The 11,486-nt window shown below is 42.1% G+C and overlaps 1 long non-coding RNA gene across 1 annotated transcript in view; it reads left to right on the forward strand.

Moving 5' to 3' along the window:
• LOC126921698 (uncharacterized) overlaps positions 1-10,468 on the forward strand; it is a 44,898-nt gene extending 34,430 nt beyond the window's left edge. The window contains exon 2 of the long non-coding RNA XR_007712522.1: positions 9,973-10,468. This is a non-coding gene — a long non-coding RNA (uncharacterized LOC126921698). The remainder of the gene's footprint in view (positions 1-9,972) is intronic.
• Positions 10,469-11,486: the final 1,018 nt, after the last annotated feature.

Consider the following 11,486-nt stretch of genomic DNA (forward strand, 5'->3'; position numbering starts at 1 on the left):
TAATCAGCGATGAAAACCTTCTACGTCCCGTTTTCTCCTCGCCTTCTTCCGTCTACAAGCATTTTCAATTCGATCGTGAAAGTTTCGAATTTTATCTCCTTTGTCGTCGCTTAACTTCGATTACTTCGTTACGAATTTTTCACGTCGACCGGTAGTAAAAAGTCCTGCACCTGCTGTATCGTAGCCGGTCTTCCCGTTCCTCTCTTTCGAGAATCGTGCATTCCAGGGACCTCGATCAGCCGGATAAATTTCGTGCGTTACGTTCGATTCAATTAGTCGGTCGTGACAGATTTGCATACAAAATTAGAAACCGGTAACCGGTTGATACCTTGATCGCTCTCGTTGATAACGCGATTCTAACGGGCACCGAACCGTTGGTATTGTCATTAATTCGATTGCTCGCGCGTCCGGGCTGATTATTTATGTTTCGTCAGGATTCTTCCGTGACATCAGCGTGAGTAGGGGGAGTGGCGGACGAGAGGCTGCCTGTTTTTGTTACTCATTCATGACCGCCGCTTTGATGTGGAACGGATCAATCAGAATGATATAATTCTGCGTATACATCAATTAGCAATAATGATAATTATCGCTAATGTTTGTAGATAGCTGATAGTGGTCGTGCACGGGGAATAGATGTATTTTTGGAAATTATGCGTCCACGTTACGGGTTACATCAGGCACCGATGGAAATGTCCGTTTAATGTCTATTCTGTTCTACGTGTCACTCTCCGGGCGTCTCCATTTAGGGGAGTAATATCCCTATGCGTTTTCAAATTATCTACACATATCTTCTCGGTGTATTGAGGGTAATTTGTTCGATGTTGCGGTACTCTAAACGTATACGCGATACGAAAAGATTGATACACAGTTCTCAATAAAATAGAATCTTTTGCTTGTTAATTGATTAGTTAGTAGAGTTTGGTTCGTAAATTTTAGATTTAGATTCGAAGGAATATTGTAACCGATATAACAGAAAAAAAGAAAGAAATCGATCAGCGAAACGGAATACAAATTTTTATCGTAATTTAAAGCGTATTAAAAACTATCCTTCGTTTCCAAAAATACAAAGAGGAAGTGGTTTGTTAAATTTTCAAATCCTAACATGCACTCGTCAAATTAGCGCAGGTAACAATTCAATATCGTTATTCTTAAACTATCGTTGTATCGATTAGTTTCAGTGCGAGGCTGATTATTTATATAGCTCGTTTTTTATTCTTCCAACTAAAACGTAATCTTCATATATCTAAAATCGTAAATGTCGATAAAATTATAAAGAAGATTTGATAGCCATAAATTTATAAATTGGTTGTTGCTATAATTAATCTAATGCGAAATAATTCCAAGAACTGGGCACAATATTGAAATAAATGTAGGCAAGTTTAGTCTTACTTTTGTTCTTTACTTCTACTTCGCATCGTCCACGTCCAATTATTTAATAATTCAAATTCTGATTTCCTTGAATTCGTTTTAGCTAGCGTAGGGAACTGCTACTCGTATTTCGAACATTATTATTCATATTTCCAGGCAAATTGAATCCATCATCTTTACAACTTCTCACTGAAACCCTGCACGAACAACCTCGTTACGTCTCTACAAATTCACGGCGTACGACCTGTGACAACAAAATTTCCCCGATCGTTAATCGATTACTCCCTCCATCAACGGCGGCGCGAGCCATAAACGAAGATCGAAACCCCGTGGCCATTCTCACGAGCTAATTTTTCCTGCGCGTGTATCGCGTATTCCTGAAAAAAGAGCGCAGTCATGGCTCCCGCCCTGCACCGGCGATACACGGTGCACGCAATCGCGCGCACATTACAAAAAAATTACAGGGAATACCGGCGGGAACGGCGAGTCTCCTTTCCTGGTGAATTCGAAATCTCGGAAATTCAACTAATTATAACTCCGGACCAAGGAGAATTACACAGCTTGCTGCGTTCGTAATACGCGATCAGCGTCCCGGCGAATCGTAACGATTGCAAAAATGTGTCCGCATATCATAGCCGTCTCTTGGCAGGACAAATTTTCTAGGGGAGAAATTCTGGCTAGTCTCATTCTAGTCTGACTACTATTTTCTGCTCTTTTTCCGTTTCGTGTTTTGTATTTTTTCTTTCTTTCTTTTTTTCATTCTTTATACGTCCAGTATCTCCGCACCATTCCCTTTTTAGTGTTGTCGTGCTCGTTTCGCGTGCGTGGGCGCATACGTTTCAATTGTTTGCCTTTTAAATAGTATAACGTCGGCCACGCGGCACGCTTCATTTGCGGAAACGCGACCACCACGGAAATTGGGACGTGACTATTAATCAACCCCGCCGCGAATACATCGCGACTTGGACTTGCGTTTAGATAGCCTAACTTTCTTTGGTGGGCCGAAATTGTAGCGTTTTAAATAAAATTCGAGCAGTGGACGAACTTTTGTGTCATTGTACGATTTATTTGTTAGATAATTTCTTAGAGGATTTGGGAGTCATTTAAATATTCTTCGTGGAATTTATCTCTTCGTATCGATACATCTGGTAGTTCCATCTTCCTAATGTAAATGAGAAATGCATGATTTGAAACGTATTATAATTAAAGGATAGTTAACTATACAGCTAATGAGGGCAAATATTTAAATTTAAAGAGTGTCCAAATTAACATTAACAATTTTTTGTTATTCCTAAAGAGCTCCCATTAATACATTTGATAGCTTGATGACATTTTTTAAATGTAAACGGAGTTTTCGATGTATTACGATATAAATATGGTGACACTTATTAATCATATTTTTTCATTTTGTCTTTGCTTATATTAATACGTTGCTTTATTACTAGTAGTTTTTGTTAAATATGGAAAGGAAGGCCATTTGGAAAGGAAGCATGATACATAGATTAAACTGAGTATAATTTTCAGTTATCTTTAGATAAATTTGGCATCCTAAACGTCAGAAAGTATTTGAAATGAAAGTAGATATTTAATAGAATTACCGAATTGCTTTCGTGATATAGATAATATCATCTAATTAACTTTAATTTCCTTTTCAATTTTCTTCCCTTTCTGTAAGCAGTTTCGCTTATAACGAATTTGATTAAACGAGATAATTAATACGCCAAATTCCATAAAATCGCCGAATCACATTTTCCATAATGTTAGAAATATAACCAACAAATTCACGACTTTCTAATCCGTTCTGTTCACTTTTCATATTCCCAACACGTAATTACAAAACTATCATTTCATAATAATTAAACTGCGAATATTTATGTGCTTCTGTGCCTAACGCCTAAAAGTAGAAACATACACATAAGACATTTCATTTCTCTGGTTATGTTCACAACAATATTAAAATGCATAAATATCCGCAGTCTAATAACAATTAAATGTCCTAATGATATCGCCGTGTATTCGACGATTCCCTGTATTCAAAATCGAGCAGAACGAAAACTTGACCTAACTAAGTCCGCGTAATCTATCCCAACATACTTAACTAATAACGGTGAAACAACAAATAACTGAAATATCCTCGAAGCGAGGCGATAATCCCAAATTCCACAGACACACTTAAATTTCCGGGCAAGCAGAAATCGCCGGATCTCTGGCGGTGTTTCCTCTCCGGAGGATTCCTCGAGATCGGGTTCTTGCGCGCGTTCGCGCATCACGTGCAAGTTTTCTCACGTGGCAGTCGGTCAGGGCCGCGGAGAGTACGCGGTTGACAAAAAGGGGGATAGTGTCGATGGGAAACGAAAGAGCGATATCTGCCGGCCGATCGGTGGCCGCTACTGGACGTGTGTAGGCGATGTAGAAAGGGGGTGTCGATGCCGGGTGGAGGGACACGGGCTCGATGATCCAGAGGGGTGAGTGCAGAGTTTACCTATAACCCATAAATCGACCCCACTTTTCTATTAAGAGACGCACGATTGACTTGCGTTGTTCAGTTTCCTTCCCCCGATACCGTCGCTGCACGCCTCTTTCTGTCTTTCTTTTTGCTTTGCCTACCCCTCTCCCGCCTTCGTGCACCGATCGCTACACCATCCTACACCCCCACCTCATCGTTGCTTCTCCGAATCGCTCGTCTTTTTCCCTCCAGCCGCTCCCCACCATTGCAACGTATCCTGCGCAAAACTCTCGTTCAATCCCTTCCAACCTGTTCGTCGTCGACTACCTTTCTTTTTTCCCCAAATTTTTTTTTACCTTTCATTTCCACCCTTTTTTTCCCCTGCCTGCTTTTTCCCGTTCTTCCTTTTTCCGCTCGCCTGAGAATTCCATCTTCTTCACTCGCCCCGCGCGTCCGGAAAACACGGCCAACCCCGTATCGGCGCAGAGGGCGGGAGAGGTGCAAATACTTGGCCATCTGTTTTCCACGAGTCGAACGTACGAAACGCCGTTCCCGCCGTTCCCATTGACTTCGATGCGACCGATCGCGACTACGTCCGATCGATCACGTGCCTCGCTCGGAGGTGAACGCTTTCGTCGCGTCGACGCGCGCCTCTCGACGCGCCAGGGTCGCCAAGCTCCTACGCGGAATATACGTTCTTCTCTCGTGTAGCCTCTTGTTCGACCACGTCGCGAGCGCTATTTCAATGTCTCTCGACGATAATTTATGTTTCTCGCGGCAGTTTTCCTCGACCATATCAAACAATTACGTGAAATTCGGCAGGAACTTCGTTAGACGGTGCACCTCTCGTCTCGTAATTGTGCGCTGTCGACCATTTAACGCATCATCGATGCAGATGCTTTTCGCTTCGTGGATTTTCAACCCGCAGCTAGAGTAACCCCGCTCGTTATCCAGGCGCGCGGACTTTTGCTTCCGAGAGTTTAATGTCGGCAAATTTCCTTAGTTTTAAGCGTCGAAAGCTCGCCAGGCCATTGTTTTTCGGCAATTTACGACTTGGGATAAAACGAACGATTGAAAAGATCGGATATTAAAGAAGAATAAAACTGATACCGTGAGCTACGTTATCATAAAACCGTTCGCATGACGGTTCGCGTTTCTAGTTCCGTTCGTTGCGTACCATGAAACAGCCCCCCCAAGTGGCAGTTTTCTACTAAATCTGCAAACTACTGCAATTAACGACTTCGAAACTAAACGACGCCAATACAAACTTCTCTGTACAACGCGTTCGTCCGCGTAAACTGTTCCCCGTCGTTTCGCCAATATTCCCCGTGTTCCCCGATCAAAACGTCCAACCCGGTGAAATGAGCAAACGAAATGGAAGAGTAACCTGGTCGAAGGAAAGCGTTGAAATGGACCAAACTAGAAAAAAAGCATGATAGTGGGGGAAAGGGGAAAAACGAGGAGGACGGCCTCGGTTGAAACGAGTTCTCTTCCTTTCGCGTCATTGAACGGATACACGAGACTGACGTGTTTCATTGTATTCGCGAATTTCACGATTATATAATTTCTTGACGTTTCGAAAGCGAGGCGTGCGCGCGCGTGCCAACGCATCGCCATTGAGCGTACCGATGGAAATCCAGGGATAATTACACGCGGCTGTGGCATAATTATAATTATCGAAGCTCACAAACCAGCCCTTTAAATTTCGTTAAATTTTACACGCGCCCGTGCACTACAGGCTGCAGGGCCGTGAAGGGAGGCAGAGATAGAGCCACAGAGAGACTACCGTTAGAGAGAAGTTCATAGCTGTTCATACGTGCGTAATACGACGAGCTATGAACGTTTGTACGGATTGGACCTCTTGATGAATCTCGTTAATTTTCCTCGTCGCGGATATCAACACAATTAAAGCACGATCTTCGATCAGTGAAGACAGTTACTGTCTGTTGCTCGATAGAAAAGTTAAGTCTTTAAACGAAAGTTACAACCTTTCGTGCATTTCGTTCGATGATATTGATTCACGAGATAAGAATTTGATTTTGGTGTAAGAGGTTTGTGAGAAAACTCGTTGCACGAATGACAATGGTACTTTGTGAAATTTTAGACAATATCAGGATTTTTAGGTAGAATAACGAGCAGTCGAATTAAAATTAACAATTTACATTGCAGCAACCGGGAGACAGGCAACCGGGCACCGTGATACCGTTGTTCTGTACGCATTAAATTATTGTTTTGCACGGTAGGTTTATATTCTGATTACCTTATAATTGCGAGACATCTCGCGAAATAGCCGAGCCAACGGGATTTGCATTTATCAGCCGGAACGTTTTCGCCTGGTTCTCTTTTTCTTTCCTGGAAGAATGTTAATTACGTGGAAGATTTGCGAGTCGAACAAACGCGTTTCATGGTTTGAATAATTTTTGTTTGTCTTCTTGCTACTTCCACATTTTACCATCGAAACTTCTTTCGTTCGATTTATTTAACCCTGTATAATTACTATTCCAATTACTTCAAGTTTTTCCGATTTCCTCAGTAATAACCACCTCCAAACATTTTTCTGAATATCCTTTATACTTTAGAATGGAAAATTTTGTTTGTATTTTACTATGAAAATTTCTTCTTCCCCTGGACTTACTTTAACGCTGTTCAATTAATATGCCGATTTCAAATCTTTTTGCTGTTAAATCTTTGTTTAATATTCTTTTCTGTTACAGAGTAAAAAATGTTGCTTTCTTTATACTTGAACGAAAATTGTTTTCCATATTTTATCATAGAAGTCTCATTCATTCGATTCATTCAATTCTATGTAATTAGTATTCCGATGTATCTCGCATTTCTAAACTAACTAACTGTAAATAACTGTTCTAAAAAAAATTTTGCCAATAGTCTTTTTTTAATGAAAATTTTTGCAAACTTTATTCGTAGATGAAAATTATTGTTTACGTGGTACGTAATTTTGAATAACAAATTAAAGAATCACCTGATTTTCTAATTTCAACGAATCCCGTCCTTTAATATTCCCTTTGAATTCCTCATCTAAAATTTCCCTTCTAACTTCCTCTTTTAACATTCGCGTACTAATAAAGCGCCACAGGAATTGTACGGTACTAATTTAGGCTCGTATTCAGAATAAAATTCAGTTGGCGTGCTTCATGACAAAATTCATAGACAAATTTCAGCGGATGGGCGCAACGTGGTATCGCGTCGATGGCTGTTCACGATATTCCAGCGAATTTGATGTTAATCATTCGTTCATTTACAAACGCACCATGATGAAGAACGAACTGCTCGATCTCATTATTGTTACGTCGGCTAAAACTATGTTTAATCTTCCATGATGATGATTCATGTTCGTTTCAAGCGGAAATGAAAAGTTCATTCTCTTCTTAATTTAATCTTTTTTGGTCTCTGTTGCTTCTCAAATTGGACTGATCGAACGCCCCGCCAAGCGAAAAGGCGATAAACCAACCATGGGAATGATTGATAGGTGTTCGATTAGCATCGAGCACGAATTATCGACCCAAACAAGCTTCAAGAAGCTTGCACGAGCTAAGTACACATTTCTCCAAGTCGGACAAATATTGACTCCTTTGGATACACACGATCGAGAGATGGTCATTCATCGGATCAAATTAGCTCTAATTAAGAAAATATTCCACGACAATACGAGAATAGATGGAATGTTTTTAACGTGATTTAGCGTTTGAAAAATTCATCGACGTTCTTAAACCTGAATTCATCTTACTTTTTCGAAAACGTCCCTACGGAATATCGTACGTATATTCACATAGCTACTTTTGCTCGTTTACGTTCGCAATATTTTCAAGCTGTCGCGTAAATATGAAATAACGCTGAGCACATTATCAGTAATCACAGCGCGTCGAGTGCGGATTATATCTCAAATTCTAATCCGCAGATATCAACTCTTAAATCCTGTAAATCTATCGTTTATAACATCCACGAGCTTTGCTAATCGTTCGGCATAATCGGCTGTTAAATCGAGTCCTCGCTGTGGTCCCACTTCACAGGGCGTTATTTTATAACGTAGTCAGATTCATCGATTTCCACGATAACATCCACCAAGTACGATTTTCCATCGATTCATCGAAAACCAAGGTTCGTGAAATCGCGTCAAACCTGCCTCTAAACAAGCCCGGTTGACCGATGCTAAATTCGTTGCCTGCGTTCAAATTTAGGCTGAACCAGCGTGTTTGGTCGACGTTGGGGTTGCGTTCGATCCTGACAAATCCCGATCGAATTACGTACTAGCAGATCAATTAAAAAGCGTACGAACGAAATCGATACGACATAGAGCGAATCATCTAATCAAGTCCGCCACGATTGTCCTGCGTTTCTTCTTCAATAACGATGGAAGCGGAGCAGCTTCCATAAATCGATCGGAAACATCAATAGCATTCAGCGCGACTCATTAACCATAGGGACCAATCGATTCCTGAGCCGAGTCCGTATAAACACTCGATCAAAGACGTACGTACACATTACACGAGCCAAGTACAATGCACACAGACAGTCGGCGTCGTAGCCACGGGCCTGTTTGAGAGACCTCTTAAAACACACCCTTGCAGCTCACAGCGGCGAGAGAAGGAAAGCTGGTCGGCGAGCTGTTGCTGGTCGTCGTACTAGTCGTCGTCGTCGCTCTCATTCAAAGGATAACAGAGACAAGAGAAGGAGAGACAAGAGAGGAGAGAGGCCGCGAGATGTATAGCGTGTGAAGGGGTAGTAGTTAACGAGGGGAAAAAAAAACCGGTGGAAAAATTAGAAAAATTGGGGTGGGGGGTAGTTGGGGGAGAACAGTAGGTGAAAAAAGACGAACGAGGGGAAAGCTGCGTTGGAAGCGAGAAGGAAAAAGATCGCGGGGTAGCAGGGAAAAGGGTGCCGCCCCCGCGAGAAATTTCGGTCCCGCGGCCATTGCAGCGGGAGGGCGTGGCCGCGCAGACGCTGCCAAAGAAAAATCGTCGCTCGCGACCAGGAAAAGCAGCGCGCGCCGTGCCGGAAACGCGCGACGCGTTGCGCGAAAGAAAAAAACGGGGTGCAGGGAGGGCGCGGGGGTCGCTGGCTAAGAGGACAGGAAGAGAGAGGCAAATGCGCACGAGCGGGCAAAGAGGGCGCCCTTTCGCTCCGCCGGAAGTCGCCCTCTTCCTTTCTCCTTTACGTTAGTATCGTCGGTACCTCTTTTTCCACATCGCTCTCTGCTACCCTTCGTGTCCTCTCTGTCCCTCGCGTCGAACTTTCTCCTTTTTCCTCGTAGTCTCTCCGCTTCACGATCGAGAACATCGTATAACCGTAGCGCTTTTCGGCCTGCTCTTTCTTCACCGAGAGCTGGCTCGGTTACCTCTCTTTCGCTCGCCATCGTCGTCATCCCCATCGCGTCACGGTTACCGAGCCGCCTGCTTTCGTCCCTTCTCCACTCGCGTCCCTCTACTCGCGACTTTACTCTCGGCTCTGTCTGTTCCACGTTAGTCGACACAGAAGGAGACAAGGTAGGAAAGGAAGAAGAGGGTGAACAGCGGGATTAGCGGCCTGAGGGGGTTCATAGAGGATGGCGGGAGGGGGGGGGGGGGGCAAAGCGTGCGTACAAGTAGAGAGCGAGCATCAAAATTATTTTCCAGTGGGCACCACCGCCGGCGCGGTACCAGCCCGAAATTTCAGCCCTTTAATTTCAGATGGTATGATAATTCGCGGCGATATTTCACACGAGTCTGGAACCTGGCTCAACGTGGATTTTATTGCGGCCGGCCGGTACAGTCGGCTACCAAGAGGGAGAGGGCGGGGTCGGGGCAAAAATTTCCACGGAATTACGGAAAGGGGTCCACGAGAAAGGACGGTCTACGAAGTTGTTAATTAATCTAGGCATCTAGATATTCTGCTCCTCTCTACGCTGACGCTCTACGCAACTTGTCTGACGAAACTCGCAAATACACTGGATGCATCATCAATTTACGCTCGAAGCGAACACGGGCCACGCGTGTTGAGTTATTCGGCTGACTCGCGCCGAATGGCAGAAGGCGGCAACTTCTTCCGCTTCCAGAGTCGCGTCGTCGCGATACGCGTCGTGGCACGTGATCGTATCAGGAAACTTTAAAAAAGAAATATCTCCTATACTCACATCGCTGATAGCCTTCGTTTTATTTTTACAGGTTCACCAGTAACGTTGATTCGATCGTGGGCGAAGCTAGCTGGAGATCGAGTCAAATTATCTGGAAGAAGAATGCAATGGCGATGATCGAGCTCCGACGATGATTGCGCAAAGAATAATTTTTGCGTCATCAAAGGCGTTACAAAATTAGTAATTAACTTGTTTCTCGTTATAGCCGCTATAAATCGTATAAGCCGTTGAGAAGCTTAATTGATCTGCTCTGAAAAGTTCAGAAAACTGATGACATTACAAATACTATCTTCTACGTTTATTTTAGAATTTATCTTAGAATTTAATTTCGAATTAATTATTAGCGATTAATTATTGATCAATTACTTACGTAATGAAATTAAGAACTTGATAAAAAATGGAGTTCATCAATTTGTCTTCTGAGAGAAAGATATATATGGAAATGTATGCATTATGAATAGAATAGAAATATATGTGTCTGTATGTAAAAGATTAGCGTTGCAAATTTCATACAGGCAACCTGTAAATTGTTTCCTTACTATTATTTAATATTATTTATCTTTTAGAATATTTGTTGTATTTCTAGGAATAGTATTTTTAGGTGAGATAAAGGTAATTTGGTACACGTGTTATGGGTAAAAGCCGAATTCTGTCAATAGTAGTTGCAAATGCTTTTCGTCTATAGGAACTAGTTTACTCTAGTTAATTACAAAATTAATTGTGTGTTGTTAATTAAAACTAGATAAATACGTTTGGGTATTTCTAGAATTAACTAGTTAATAGTAGTATTAACGAAAAGCTTCTGGTCAAATTAGTTTTGGAAATTAGTCGGATCGTGCATAGATAAATCTCGAAACGTGTAATTAAAAATTACTACTAACTAATAACTAATAGATATTTACTACTTATTTTCCCTTTAAGTTGATAAAGGTGATGATCAATAGCGTTCAAGTGATAAACGATATAAGCCCTAGAATTAACATAAATACGTTTCCTGATTTAGAAAACATCACTTGTGGGATTTGCATCGTTCAGCATTTCAACTTCCCAATTACAAAAACAAAGCAAAGCGATAATTACAATTCTTAACATGTCGAAATACATTCGGGATAATTACAAAATGAAATATCTTTAACACAACGTATTAATCCATTGAAACATCTAAATATGTATTTCCCAAGCCTCAATTAACTATCTTATGATCTGAACGCAGCAACGTAAAATGAAGCAGGTCTCTGGTCGAAATTCCATTGGTTCACAATTTTATTTTCCCTGGTGTCTACCCTTGTCCACGTTAGTCACCCCCAAACAATTTTCCCTGAAATTCCGACGACATATCCCTGCCACTTCGTGACGTCTAATCCCGATCGGTGCGTATAGGCAAGCAGCAAATGGCCTGAGCCTCCCCTTGCTTTTCCACGTCCACGATGGCCAATGTGCCTCAGTTGTAGTTCTTGACCGTCGAAACACCATCAAGGATTCGAGGGAAACAGAGAAAGCCGTGGAGAAGTTGGTTCTAAACGGCGCAAAGCGGCGCAATTTCGT

Source organism: Bombus affinis, chromosome 11, assembly GCF_024516045.1.
Source record: "Bombus affinis isolate iyBomAffi1 chromosome 11, iyBomAffi1.2, whole genome shotgun sequence".
Classification (NCBI taxonomy): Eukaryota; Metazoa; Arthropoda; class Insecta; order Hymenoptera; family Apidae; genus Bombus; species Bombus affinis.